We start from the raw sequence: 12,568 nt of genomic DNA, 5'->3' as shown, positions 1-12,568 counted from the left end.
CCTATTTTCAGAAGTGGTTCCAGTGGAGTAAGTTCATCTCTTGAAGGACACATTACTATGCCCATCAGAGAATGGCACCAGGCCACCAGGGGCATGGGTCCACATCCAGTCCAATCATGTCTGTCAGGGTTTTTGTTAGAACTTAAGAAATGTGCTTTTATTTTCCTTTCCAGCTGGGTTGCCCTAACCCTATAGAATGTAAGTCCTGTGCTGCCGGGGACCATCTTGCCACCCCAAGGAGAACATCGTCCAAGAGTGAAGGCAACATAGATGACGTCTGAGCTGTGAGATGGAGAAAACTGGAGACCAGATGGTGTCTTGAGTACCTGGACCTAACCACGCATTAAATTGGTGTAACCCTGGACATTTTCTTTGCATGGACCCAGACTTTCCCTTTTGTCCCCCTTATAAAAGTTTGATTTGATGAAGGAGGGGTTGATGCTGTTAAATAAAGATTGCTTTATTATTGGACCTGAAAAGAAAAAAAAAATGTTTGATTTGAATTTTTGTCACCTGTAGCCAGAAGTATCTTAATTAATCCATGTTATAAATTGTATATCATTCTCTTACAGAGTATGGTTCAGCTTTTTTCAACAGATCCTTTTTTTAAAGTGCTGAATTTGAATCATAAGTTCGTTATAAAAATGAAATGAGACCTATCCCATTTGTTTACAATAAAAATAAATTAAAAAAAAATGAAATGAGACCATGTATGTAAAAGAACCTAGTATTATTCTCTGCATAGTAAAAACCCAATAAATATTAACTGTAGGAAGCAAGAAGGGAGGGACAGGGGACAGAAGGAAACAAAGGTGCCAAATTGAAAGAACCCTGAAGTCCTTAGGGTAATTTTCTAAGAACCCTCTGACCCTATCTGGTCGTTCTGTTCTAAATGCCCTTAGCACCCTATACTTTCCCTTCAGAACCTTTCATCGTGGTTGTAATGCTAGGTTTGTATCTTTTTTTTTTTTTTAATTTTAAATGCTTATTTATGCTCAATACATCATTTCAAAAAGAACAATATATCAGAAGTAGAAGTCAAAAATACAACAGAAAGTTTTAGATTTTCAGTACTGAATCAAAATGTAATGTAAATGTCTATACTTTACAAAACTAATAGGAAAACTTTTTTTCTTTCAAAAGTACAGGCAGTTTTATTTTTTATAAAAATTTTTACAAATATCCTCTTGCATTAACCTTTTTCCATTTTTTTTATTAAAAATCATAAATTTACATAGGGCAATGTTGTTTGATTCATTCTGTTATTTTTTCCCTTCCCCCCACCCTTCCCACCCCTTTTCCCTCTATACAGTCCTTCCTTCCTCCAGTCTTACCACCCTCCTTATCCCTAACCCTAAACCTAACCCTAATCCTAACGCTAACCCCTCCTACCCATTATATGTCCTCATCCGCTTATCAGCGAAATCATTCCTCCTTTAGTTTTTTGAGATTGTCTTATCTCACTTAGCATGATATCCTCCAATTTCATCCATTTGCCTGCAAATGCCATAATTTTATCATTCTTCATGGCGGAGTAATATGCCATTGTGTATATATGCCACAGTTTCTTTATCCATTCATCAACTGAAGGGCATGTATCTTATTTTGATTAATGCTTGCCTTCCTGACTGACCTGGGAGTTCTATGAGGACAACGATTTTACTCACAGTTCCATATCAGCACCAAGTCCAGTATGTGACATTTGGCAAATGTCATACATACAATTACCCAGATTGGACTGATCACTTTGATTCTTGGGGGAGTCAGTACTGTGGCAGCATTGGCAAAATCAGGGAAAGACGACCTTATCTCCCCCTGCATCTCCTGCATTCCTCACACTTAACATACAGAGAATTTTGGCTCAGTGAGATAGTTCTTTTTGGTTGTAAAACCCTTTATCAGCTCACTAGTTCTTATATTTTTATTGGACCATTTTGTGAAATCATTGTATAATGTGGTTCTGTCCTAATGTCTGGAAAGTCTTGCAGAGAAGCTCTTCGTGCCTGACAAGCACCTTCCTTGCTCCCGTGTGTCTCAGGCATATGTTTAACTGGGGTGGTCTCTCTCCCTCAGGCTCTTGCAGGAATATGGTCCAGGCCGTAGGAAGGCCAGGAAGCTGATGAGGTCAAGGTCCTGGCCACTGGAGATTGCACTTTCTAGCAAGAAACAAAAGCAATAAAAGGCACCCCTGGTAACCTGGCACTCACTCTCAGCACCTTTGGGGCATACTTCAAATATGAGCCCCCCACCTACTGCCATTTCCTCCCAGCCAGGTTGCCTCTCATCCCCTAGCCCACTTTCACTGAGGTGGGGGGTGTTTCCCAGGGCCCATGTGATTTCCACTGGCAAGTGACGATTACAGATGCTTTACCAGTCAGTAAAGCTGCCAAAGGCTTTTGTACTGTAATAATCCTTTTCCTTTTTAAAACTCTGGGGTTTTTCTACTGTTGCCAATAGTTTTGCAAGTCAGCAATTACGGTGTGGATTATGTAATGGCTGGGTAGTAAAAATAGAAAAGACCAGGGTTTGCAGCTATTTTAACCAAATCAAAACAGAGCAACGGGAGGGGAAGGGAGAAGAGGGAAAGACCGGAGCAGGAGGGGAAAAGAGATCATGTGACAAGTGGCAACAAGATTGTGTCAGCAAGCACAAGGCCCTGGGTTCGATCCCCAGCACCGCAAAAAAAAAAAAAAAAAAAAAGATTGTGTCATGTGACTGGATAATGCAGCCACAATTTATGTGCCTTTTTCCTACCATTTGTGACCCAAGGCCCTGCCCTTCCTTCTTAGGCCTCTCCATGGGTGGGAGTGCTGCCAACAATTCCTTCAGAGGACGCAAGGTCCCCTATGGATAATCCTTAGCTCAGTCCTGCTGTGTTTACCTGCTTCTGGCTAGCACAGTGAGTGCCTCAGGGGAAGGGAGTTGAATTTGACAGCTCCTCTCAAGTCCAGGTCTTTGTGTCTGGATATCCAGGGTCTTTGCAGTCAACTTATTTTCTTGTGCAGTGGTGGAGCCAAGGAGTGGTTTATGGGGAGAGGCTAGCATACCATATCCCTATCAGTTCCATAGTCAAAGCCACCCTAAATAAATATTCAGTAAATACAAACCATGTATTCTATGAAAACACAACTTCAAGATAGACACCCCTAATTCTATTTCTTGATTTACACTCCACTCCTTTGCCCTCTGGATTGCCATCCAGATAAAGGAATTTCAGGGCTTCTGCCCCAAAAAAGGAATTTCGGGGCTTCTACTTGTTTGTTCTTGTGTAACTCTGTACCAATCCCCTATTCCTACCTGGAGTTAAAAATTATATTTTTCTAGAGACCTAAAGCGACTTTATGGACACTAATGATAAAATTTTAGTTACCAGGTGGATCTAAAGCAGGGAGGATATTTTTGAAAAGATGACTTCTAAGGGCCCAACAGATCACATCAAAACAGATGCGGGCCTTCTACGATGTTACCTCCAGAGGTGCTCATAGAGGGAGGCTTTGAGTAGTCACTTGTTAACAGCACTTGAGCCTCTATAAAGCCCAAGCAGAAAGCATCCATCCTACTTCCTAGGTCTCCGATCTCAGGGAGTGGTGGATAGTTTGAAGAAGGCAGCTCACTAATTTCCAAAAACTGAACCCAAATAAGTTTTGTAGTGTTAGAGGGGATCTGAAAGTCCAGATGGTGAGTAGATCCACTAGAAAGTTGTTTTCTCACTATTCATCATTACTTCTGTACAGTCCTCCTGTACCCCATCATACTCCATCCAGAGCCCTCATCTGTACTGGAGTAGCAGAGTGCCAACAGCTCAGGGTAGTACTGGTCCCAGCTCCAACTAACCTTAACCAGCCTCACCCAGCCCCGCCCAACCTGCTGAAAGGTAGATTCTAATTCTGGATTTTAGGCATTGCATGAGATAGGTGGGAATATCAGGGGACCTACCTCAGGGACCTTCAGTCACAGTTCCCTGAATTGGCTAATGTCCATGACGTGGCACCCTTTTCTTACCCTTGTGCTGGTGCTGGATTCCTATTTACGTTCACCAAAGACTGACTTTGGTAAGAACCGCCAAATACCTACTACAATTCAGACGTTCATCCTTCTAACTGTGTTCATTCAGGTACTGACCTTGAGTGTGGTTGATGTCATTGTAGCATCAATTTTCTGTACCTGGACAGGCTGCTCATTCTAGACCATTCATATCAGCAGAAGTTGGAGGTCTCAGAGAATATCTGCCTTCCATTTGCCATCTTACCTTCCAGTCTTTGAGCAAGGTAAGAGTTCATGGAAGTACCTGCTTTAGGGAATGCTAAGGGCAGGGGTCAATCCGAGACTAAATCATCGGCAAGATCCACAAAGGAAGTCTTCCTACCTGAATTCAACTTGTGTTGACCCCTTCCCACCCACGTCATGGTTGGACCATAAAGAGACGTCAAACATCACCACAGTAATGTGAGGTACACTGGTCATCCCCTTCTTTTCCTGAAAGAAATGGCTCTTCTGTCATTAAAATATTTAATAGTTTTCTACCCCCCAGCATGCACACACATACAATGTGTGTGGTAATTATAATGTCTATTGCTACAGATAAGTCGTTTACAGATGGAATAGAATGAATAGCAAATTTAACTACATTTAACTTTTACTCGTCCAACTATACTGACAAACTTGAGACACAGTAGTGTTTATACATGAGACATTTAATTGGATTACAAACAGCAAGATACAAAATGATGGATCTTTTGGGTTAACTCCAATACCAGGGTTCAGAGCGAGACAACTATCACCTTTTACTGCACATCCCTTACCCCCACAGGTCCCTTCTCTGTCCCTAAGAACATACTGAGAAATGAGTTTGGGGAATGGGCCAAGAAGGGCCTCAGGACTTTATCTCTCTACTACAACAACTCAGGCTAGAAGTGCCAGGAGCCAGGAAAGGGCGATGTGGGGCAAGGTAGCGTGGCACCAGGAGCTATTCTTTGACTTTCAATAGAAGACGGGGGAAAGAAGGGGAGGCACAGGGAGAAGAGGAGAGTAGGGAACAAAGAAAGCAGTGAGTGAGGAGGGAATTGTGGACAGGGCTAAGCGGGGTAGGGGTGTGTGTGCTGCTCTTGAGGAGGCAATGTTTTGGCAGCCTGGTTCAGCCTTGAAGTAACCTGACTGCAGGGGACAGACCAGTCCCTCTGCTGTATTCTCAACATCCATTCTTCCTTCCAAACCAGACTGACAAGTCCAGGGTCCAAAGTCCCATCTCTTGTCACAGAAGACCTGCTGAGGAACGACTTACTAGAGTTTAGCTGCCTTGATAAGTTTGAGGTTTTTGTTGTTGTTGTTGTTGTTTTTAATTTATTTTTATTGTAAACAAATGGGATACATGTTGTTTCTGTTTGTATATGAAGTAGAGGCATACCATTTGTGTAATCATACATTTACACAGGGTAATGATGTTTGATTCATTCTGTTATTTTTTCCTTCCCCCACCCCTCCCACCCCTCTTTTCCCTCTATACAGTCCCTCCCTCCTTCCTCCATTCTTGCCCCCCTCCCACCCCCCATTATGTGTCATCATCCGCTTATCATCGAGATCATTTGTCCTTTGGTGTTTTGAGATTGGCTTATCTTGACAAGTGTGAGTATTAAGAGGAGACTCCAGAATACTTCTACTATGACTTTATTACTAAAACGATTATTTATTCTCACATCGATTTTGATGACTTTAATTCTCAAAAATGTCTCTAAGCTATTAATGTACAATTTTTCATAGTTTAATATCTACTGTATTTTATCTTACCTTTTTCATTCCTAGTGTCACTTATTTGATGCTTTGGCCGTTTTCCATAATATTTTTTTGTTGTCTGTCTCCTAAGAATCAGCTTTTGTTTTATTATCTCATTTGTCTTCTGTTTCGTTAACTTTTGTTTTGTTTTGTTTTTTTTTGTTTTTGGTATTGGGTATTGAACCCAGGAGTGCTTAACCACTGAGCAACATCCCAGCCTTTTTTTATTTTTTATTTTGAGAAAGGATCTCACTAAGTTGCTCAGGGCTTCACTAAGTTGCTGAGTTTGACTTTGAATTTGTGATCCTCCTACCTCAGCCTCCTAAGCCTCTGGAATTACAGGCATGTGCCACAACTTTTATTTTTTAATCATTTAAAACATTTATTTTTTAATTGAAAAGTAATACAGAGGGTCACTTTCTCTTACAAAATATAAAATGACTAACAACCCAAAGAATGGAAAAAGGTTAAAAAAAATCTACATGGCTTATAAACATAATGAAAAGAATTTAAGTAAAAAATGCATGCTTTAATGGTAGACCTCTAGGCTTGAGTGGCAAGGGGTAGTTTAAGCGTTTTGTTCGTTTGGTATCAGGGATTGAACCCAAGGGCACTTAACCACAGAGCCATATACCCAGTACTATTTATTTATTTGGCGGTGCTGGGGATTGAACCCAGTACTTGTTTTGAGGCAGGGTCTCGTGCCTTGCTAAATTGCTGAGGCTGGATTTGAACTTGTGGTTCTCCTGCCTCAGCCTCCCAAGTTGCTGGGATTATAAGCATGTGCCACTGTGCTTTGCAATTTAGGCATCTTGGTGCCAGTGCCCAGTGGAGGGACCCCTGGACTGCAGACAGAAGGTACTCACTACAGCCGTCTCTTACTTATTTACTGGTGTTTCCTCCCCTGTAAATTGTGACTGATAAAAAAAAAAATGGACCCACCTGCCTTTACCTCATTGTTGTTTCTTATCATACATGGAATGTGAAAGAGATAAGACACCTGAACTCCTATTTAGGCCGTGGCAGCATTATTCTCCCACTAGTGGCTGCAGGGAGGGGTTGTGATTAACCCAGCCTAGCCTGGCAGAGCTACTTACCAGGCCTTGCCACTAGAGGAAAATGGTTTTGAAGGTCTTACTCTCTAGCTTGCTGTGCCTGCTATCTTACCTCTTAAGTTTATTTTTGTGATTTTATAATTCTGCAATCAGTGAAGTAAATGGGAGTGGTAGGTGTGTTGAAAACAGGGTACAAGAACTGGAAGATAGGAACAGATGGTCTGCATCAGGGGTTCTCAGATGTTTTGGTCTTAGAAACTTTTTACTCCTTCCTTTTAGCTTTATTGAGGTGTAATTGATATACAAACAATAGCACACATTTAATGTGTACATTTCAAATTTGAACATGTGCATACTCCTGCAATTCTGTCCCAACAAGGTACTAAAGTACTAAAGGTATTTGTTAGTTCCAAAGCTTTTCTTGTGTTCTTTTGTTTGTATATGACTTTTTAGTGGGAGGGGTGAGAAACCTAAGATGATGTGTATCCTCTAAACATATTTTAAAGTGCACAAAACCGTATTCTGGACTATATTGATGATGTTGTATGGTTGTTGTATGATAAGTCTCTAGAACTTAATCAGTGTGCATATAGAAGAAGGGATGAAGAAAATGTGGTGTATACATACAATGGAATATACATACCCAAATGACATATTGTTAAAATACAGCTTCTAACAATAATCCAGCCATCTACAGCAACATGGGCAAACCGAGAGGGCACTATGCCAAGGGCAACAAGTCAGACACAGAAGGGAAAGCACTGCATGATTCCACCCTTATGAGGCATATGTCACATGGATGAGACGGAGTGGTGGCTACCAGAGGGGAGGGGGAGGGGAAATGGGAAATCATTTTTCAATGGGCATCAAATTTCCAACATTTAAAATTTTTAATTGTGGTAAAATAGGTTATAATATAAAATTTACCATCTTCACTATTTTTAAAAATTTTTTTAGTTGTAGATGGACACAATACCTTTATTTTTAAATTTATTTTTATGTGGTGCTGAGGATTGAGCCCAGTACCTCACATTTGAAAGGCAAGTGCTCTACCACTGAGCCACAACCACAGCCCCCTACGTCACCATTTATCGTACGGTTCAGTGGAATTAGTACATTTAGTTAATTCTGCAACTACCCATCACCCATCTTCACAACTCTTTCCATCTCAACTGAAACTATACTCATCAAGTGACAAATCCCCCTCCCCACTCTTCTCCTAGCCACCTCCCATACAGCCTGTCTCCATGAATCTTTAATTATAGACACCCCAAGTGTGTGGAGCCACATAGTGCATCTCTCCCCGTGAGCAGCTTATGTCCCCTGGTAGTGTTTTCAGGCCTCATGTGGCATGTTTCAGAACGTCTTCCTTTCTGTGGTGGAACAACATTCCATTGCATGTATACTCTATATTTTGCCCATCTATTCATTCTTCCAGGACGCGTGTACCTTGCTTGCTATTGTGATAATGTGGCTGAAAGCATGCGTATACAAATATCCCCAGCCTTTTTTGGTGTTTATTTTGAGACAGGGTCTCTCAAAGTTTCCTAGGCTGGACTTGAACTTGCTATCCTCCTACCTTAGCCTCCCAAGTTACAGAGACTACAGTCGCGTGCCATCATGCCTGTTGAGTTTCTTATATATTTTGAATTGTAACCACTTCTCAATGAATAATTTGCAAAAATATTCTGCCATTCTGTAGATTGTCTCTTCCTTCTGTTTATTGTTTCATTTGCTGTGTCTTTTAGGTTTTTTCCCCACATTTTTTATTGGTGCATTATAGTTGTACATAATGGTGGGATTTTTTGTTATATATTTGTATATGCACACAATATAATAACATAATTTGGTCAATATCACTCCCCAGTATTTTCCCTTTCCCTACCTCTTCCATCCCCTGGTCCTTTTCCTCTAATCCACTGATCTCCTTATGATCTTCGTGAGAGCCGATCTTTCCCTTTTTCCTTTCTAGCTTCCACAAATGACAGAAAACATACCACCCTTGAATTTTGAGTTGGGCTTATTTTGGTTAACATAGTTTCCTGCCAGTGACATAATTTCATTCTTCTTTATAAAAGCCTTTTAGTTTGATAGACTCCCATGCGCCAATGTTTGTGTGTGTTGCTGATGCTTTTGAAGTCATATCCAGAAAATCTTTGCCCAGACCCGGGTCATGGAGCTTTTTTCCTTTTTTTTTGTCTTTTTTTTTGCGGTGCTGGGGAATCAAACCCAGGGCCTTGTGCATGCAAGGCATGCACTCTACTGACTGAGCTATCTCCCTAGCCCGGCTTTTTCCTTTTTGTTTACTTGTAGTTGTTTTGCAGTTTCAGGTCTTATATTTGTCTTAAACCATTTTGAGTTCACTTTTGGTATGAGGTGAAGGTCTAATTTCATTCTTTGCTATGTATATTCAGTTTTCCAGTGCCATTTATTGACGAAATTCTCTTTTCTCTATTGTATTTCTTTTTGGTACTGGGAATTGAACCTAGACATGTTCTACCAGTACCACTGCACTGAATTCCCAGCCTCTGTTTATTTAGAGACAGGGTTATTCCAAATTGCCTAAGCTGACCTCAAATTTGTGATCCTCCTGCCTCAGCCTCCAGAATCTCTGGGATTAAAGGTGTTTACTGCTGTACCTGGCAATACATAGTTGTTTTCCTTGAGGTGACAGGCTCACTTCAGTCATTTTCCTGGCAAACATCCACAGATATCCAAGTATGAAGAAGCATAATCTGTCAGTCCTTTATATGAAAATGATGTTCCACAAAAAAGCAGGTAGTTCAGCTTGCAAAAACAATTGTATGAGTTCTTCCAGGACTTCTGTATTCAAAAGTGTTTTATGAGAAGACTGTTAGCAAGACATGCAATTAAGTGTCCAGTTTTAATAAAATCAATGGTTATTACCCTTATCACAGACTTTATTTATTTATTTACTTATTTATTTTAGTGTTGGGGATTGAATCTAGAGGTGCTTACCCACTAAGCCACATCCCCAGTCCTTTTTATTTTTTATTTTGAGACGGGGTCTCACAAAGGTGCTTAGAGCCTTACTAAGTTGCTGAGGCTGACCTGAACTACCCATCTTCCTGCCTCAGCCTCTCGAGTTGCTGAGATCACAGGTGTGTACCACTATACCTGGCTGTCATGGACATTCTTACATGAAACAACTTTTAAACGGCAAGTATGTGGGGGTGAAGATTATGACTCCTGGGAATGTTTTGTACCAGTTCGTTGATTTGGGTTAAGGCCTTATAAGTTTCATCCATTGTTGCTTTTACAACATCAATGCAAATAAGTGAATAACTGCACAAAACTTTAATTATTATGAAAATACTCCTGACCTCATAGACCTCCCTGGAAGGGTCTTGGGTGCTCTAGATGCCAAGGGGTCACAGATTGAGAGCCACTAGTCTCTGTGACCATGGGCCTGGTAGCATTTGACCTCTACCACTTTAATCAACCTCCCTGGGCCTTGTTTTTTTCTGCTGCAAGTGAGACCTGAGTGAACTCTGTTTTTCCACTCTGTTGGACTCTATTTTCTAGTCCTTGAAACTGCTTCTCTCTTAAAAATTGTGAAACCACCTTGGCTGCTTTTCTTCTTCCATCTCATTCCTGCTTTCCTCTCTGATTCCTCCTCAGCTCACCTGTTAGAGTTGACATCTCCATTGTTTCCCCACCTCCTCCTCTCCCTGGGCAATCTTCTCCTCTCTGGTTTTTAACCATCACCTGCAGGCTGATGACTCTGAAATCTTTCTGCCTGGGACCTCTCCACTTGAATGTACTAAAAACATGTCAAAGTCATGGGCATGTCTAAACTGATTCCAGAATCATCTCCCCTCTCCCCACATTGTCTCCTCTTACAGAATAGACAGTTTTTGGTTTACTCCTCATCCACTCAACTGCTGAAGCTAGAAGCCCCTCCTCCCCTTATCTGGCACCCTGGTCTAATCACCCATGTCTATTAATTCTGCCTCCCAAATATTTTTCCCACTGTCTCCCTGCTCTTCATCCCCATCACTACCCCTTTAGGTAAGGCCTTCATCGCTTCTCACCTAAACTATTGCAAGAGCTTCTTCTTGGTCCCCCTGCCCCCCATTTCCAACCTAGACTCCAAGGGTTGGAAACAGTAAGAGTGTCCCACATTTTCTTGTTTTATTAAATAGATAAATGTCGAGTACTTACCATGGCAGGCACTGTGCAGGGTGTGGGAATGCAACATGGAATACAGCAGACATTGTTCCTCACTACCAGTACTCAGCATGTGGAGGAGGAGGGAAGAGTACAGGGTACAATCATTAAGATGCAGTGCGATGGGGAAAGATGGCAGAGGTGCTTGGGAACTTGAACTGTTAGCTGAGAGCTGAGTGAGTCCCAGGGGTGGTCAGGGAACACTTACTGAAGGAAGAGAATCTCACTCTCAGACTGCTCACTGGGTGGGAGTTAAGAGAGGCGGGCGTGTGGTGGTGAAATGCTTTCTGATAAACTTGATCATCTCATTTCCCTGCTAAACAGCCCTCTTTTGAGCTTCACCACTGCCTGCAGGATAAAGTCCAGATTCTTTACCGTGGAGCACAACCTTCGTGGCCTCATCTCCTACCACTCCCTTACATTTACTGTAATCGACCTATGCCGCTTTCAGTTCCCCCAAACCCCACACTCAGCTCCAGGCTTTTGTGTATTCGGCTTCCTCCACCCTTCCCACCCAGTGTCCCATATCCTATCTATCAAGCTCTGAGTCACTGATGTCAGCTGTCTCAGGAGACCTTCTCTGATCCCTCCCCTGTAGACTTTGTGGCTCCCTCTCTTGTGCTCCCTGCCTGTACACACACCTGGACTCGTATGCACCTATCACGTTGTTAGGGCTCATCCACGTGTCTCTCTTTCTTCTGACTGCAATTTCAGGATCCCAGTTCCTGCTTAGTTCTCACGCCCGTACCCCAAGATCATTTTGGGTGTCCCCAGGGTGTGTGTCTCCTGTGTCCTAGTGGACAGGCCTAGAAAATTACTAGATCTTTTTTTCCCCGATCTTTTTCCTTCCTCCGCCTCTGCAACCTCCCTGTGCCCCCACCACACCCCATGGAGCTATCAGGTCTTCTGGACACTGCCACACCCATCATGCACCTTACACCTGTAGGGAGTCACCAGCATGCCTACTGGCCTCACTGAAGAAGCAGTGTTGGGGGCTGCTGGTCCTCAGTTGCCTTGTAAAGTCATGAACTTGGCCCCACACATATCTAATTCACAAATACTAGTCTAGCTCAGATCAGCTCCTTTCCACCAAGTAAAGGTTTTTGTCTGTGTCAGCTCCTTGTGCTAGTTTCCCTCTTCTTTCTCAGAAGGTCTCTCAACTCCTCATACAAAGAGGTTCCCAAGGGTTGCCCACCAAGATTCCAGACAGGGAGGGCCTGTGCCCCATCCATCACCAGCCTGGTGGCAAAAGATGCATGAATATTTATTTATTTAAAACGTAAATTAGCTGAGTGTGGTAATGCGCACCAGGAATCCCAATGACCTGGGAGGCTTCAGCTGGAGGATCACAAGTTCCAGAAGAACCTCAGCACCTTAGTGAGACCCTGTCTCAAACTAAAATTTAGCAAACAGGACTGGAAATGTAGCTCCATGGGAGAGCACCCCTGGGTTCAATTCCCAGTACCAAAACCCAAAAACAAATATAGTAATACATTATATAAGCAATGCTGAATATAGTTCCATCATTGAAAAACCCAAACGGTTTAGACATA

The 12,568-nt window shown here is 42.2% G+C and overlaps 2 long non-coding RNA genes across 4 annotated transcripts in view; one reads left to right on the top strand and one right to left on the bottom strand.

Moving 5' to 3' along the window:
• LOC306644200 overlaps positions 1-418 on the top strand; it is a 47,414-nt gene extending 46,996 nt beyond the window's left edge. For all 3 annotated transcript variants that reach the window (XR_013759191.1, XR_013759192.1, XR_013759193.1), the window contains exon 4: positions 174-418. This is a non-coding gene — a long non-coding RNA (uncharacterized lncRNA). The remainder of the gene's footprint in view (positions 1-173) is intronic.
• Positions 419-5,538: 5,120 nt separating this feature from the next.
• On the bottom strand, positions 5,539-11,351 carry LOC306644205. The gene is made up of 3 exons (XR_013759199.1): positions 11,010-11,351; positions 10,472-10,608; positions 5,539-9,647 (listed from the first exon to the last, which is right to left on the bottom strand). It is a non-coding gene; the product is annotated as an uncharacterized lncRNA (long non-coding RNA).
• Positions 11,352-12,568: the final 1,217 nt, after the last annotated feature.

Source organism: Sciurus vulgaris (genome assembly GCF_902686455.1).
Source record: "Sciurus vulgaris genome assembly, chromosome: 14".
NCBI lineage: Eukaryota > Metazoa > Chordata > Mammalia > Rodentia > Sciuridae > Sciurus > Sciurus vulgaris.
Note: the sequence above shows the minus strand (reverse complement) of the source record. Positions and strands in the feature narration are given on the sequence as shown.